This window comes from Cricetulus griseus, chromosome 3, assembly GCF_003668045.3.
Source record: "Cricetulus griseus strain 17A/GY chromosome 3, alternate assembly CriGri-PICRH-1.0, whole genome shotgun sequence".
Lineage (NCBI taxonomy): Eukaryota > Metazoa > Chordata > Mammalia > Rodentia > Cricetidae > Cricetulus > Cricetulus griseus.
Window position 1 is genome coordinate 119657643 of NC_048596.1, and position 2382 is coordinate 119660024.

General features: G+C 39.3%; 1 pseudogene; it reads left to right on the forward strand.

Moving 5' to 3' along the window:
- Positions 1–2012: 2012 nt before the first annotated feature.
- Positions 2013–2157, forward strand: LOC113830859 (annotated as a pseudogene).
- Positions 2158–2382: the final 225 nt, after the last annotated feature.

Consider the following 2382-nt stretch of genomic DNA (forward strand, 5'->3'; position numbering starts at 1 on the left):
GGAACTGAGTAGCAGAACAAGCAGACTGGAGAAATGTTGAGTAAAGCTGAGGCTATTGGAGAAAGAGAGAGACAGTGGGACAGCAAGATCAAAAGGGATTAAGAACAAGAAGAAAATACAGTGTGGGTTTGCAGAATGAGGTCACAATTCAAGAAGCTCATAGTTTAGGCTTGTGTGTTGTACATCCAGGATGAATAGAGAGAGAAGGTCCACTCCATCCTCTGGATGCACAGCAAAAACATGATTACAGATACAAATGTTAGAAACAAAATGCACTTCTCATCGTATGTTTTATAAAAAGAATTTAATACTTCAAGTCAGTGTTGGGAGGAGCACAAAGAGGGAGCACAGGAGAACACCAGGCACCTATACACACCTTACTTAAGGTATTTAACTTGGAATTGTGTTCTACTCTATATAATTATGAAATACATCCAAAATCAAGATATAAATAAAAAATCCTTAAAATTCAAAGGACAGTAAGACAAATGAGCCTTAAATTATGCAGCATGCATAGAAATTTACACAACTATAGATACTAAAATTACTTCAACTAGATTTGAAATGATTTGTGTGCTACATGCAAAGTACAAAATGTAAATGCCAAAACCACAAAGCAAAAGAAAAATCTTCAAACTTGTTTTCCAGAATCACATTGCTATTTCTCACACTACAGCATTGTCTACACACACACACACACACACACACACACACACACACACACTTACATAGATAGTAAAATAAAGAATGAAGAGCACCTGACTATACAGAGATCAAGGGCTCTAGCAATGACTACCAAGACAGCAAGACAGATGGGAAGTTGTTGTGGAATATTATTTTAACTATATAAAGATGCATCAAATTTGTTTATGTTATAGAATATGACATTAACTATGTAAATGTGTGTTGTATTTGTTTATGCTGCATTTGTTTAACTATGTGAAGATGCATTGCTGGTTCATCTCGCCTATCTAGGGCTTCTGATTTGGTCTAATAAAAAGATGAATGCCCAAAACCTGGGAAGAAGAGGAGTAGGCATTGCTGGTGGGAATGGAGAATAAGCAGGAGGAAGAGTCTAGGCTTGGGTCAAGAGAGAAAGAAGGAGAAATAGAGTGATACACCAGGGTCCAGCTAGCCAGGCAGACAGGGAGAAAGCAGAGAAGTAGGACATACAGAATGAAAGAATGGTAAAAAGCTCTGAGGTATGTTGCTATTTTGTTTATGATCTAAAAAACAAGCTTGCCTGAAGATCATAGTGCAAAGCTAGCGACATTAGTTAGACATAGAGAGGCCAGGCAGTGGTGGTACACACCTTTAATCCCAGCAGCCACACTAGTTAGCCATAGAGGCTAGGCAGTGGTGGTGCACACTCTGGAAAAAGAGGCAGACAAATTTCTGTTAGTTCAAAGTCACCCTGGGCTACACAAGTTTGAATCTGTCTAAAAGGTAAATGTAGCTCACACAAAGGTGATCCCAGCACTTGGGATCCCATGTCTTTAGTCCCAGAACTAGAGAAGTGAAGACAGGAGTGAGATGGCTGTGTGGAGAGAGGAATATAAGGTGGGAGGAGACAAGCGAGAGATGTAGACATGCAATCTGAGGAGCAGGGCAGTCTAATCAGTGTGAGGATGAATAGTGAGGACAGGATCACCTTTTGGCCTGATCATTGGTGGAGATGAGAACTCTCTAGTGGCTGGCCACTTTGCTTCTCTGGTCTTCAGCATTAACCCAATATCTGACTCTGAGTGGTTCTATTATTAAGAACAATTAGAATTGGTGCAACTCTGAGGCAAAACATAGATGATGAGGAACCGATTAAAGTAAATTGTAAGAGCTAGTGGGTCAGGTCTAAACTAAGGCTGGGCATTCATAACTAATATTAAATTTCCATATCTTTACTTGTGAGCTGGTGGGCAGCACAAAGAAAGTTTGTTACAAGAAGTGTTAGTAGATGCAGGATTCTTCTCTTAATGAAAATAGTGACCATTTCTGGTATTAATATTAGATGTCTGATACTTACCTGGCAGGGGAGATAACATGATCATGAAGGTGGTTTTCTCAGGGCAAGGCTTCTCCATTGCATTCAGGGTGTGCTGGCCACTGTGATTTCTCTGCATCATTTGTGGTAGTGGGGGACTGTGTTCAAGTTCTCCCCTGTTAAAAAAAATAGACTTTTGCCTCTAGGAAAATGTAGTACTTGCATTTTTCTATATTCCTTGCCTCTAAGTACAAGTAAAATCCCTGGACATTGTATTTATATCTAACACAAGATACTGAAAGATTTTTTTAAAAAAAAGAATATTGGGCTATGTAACATAAAGGAAACCCTAGGATTTCCTTGTGAGCCTCATGTATAGCAGATTTGGAACAGGAGAAAGGCAA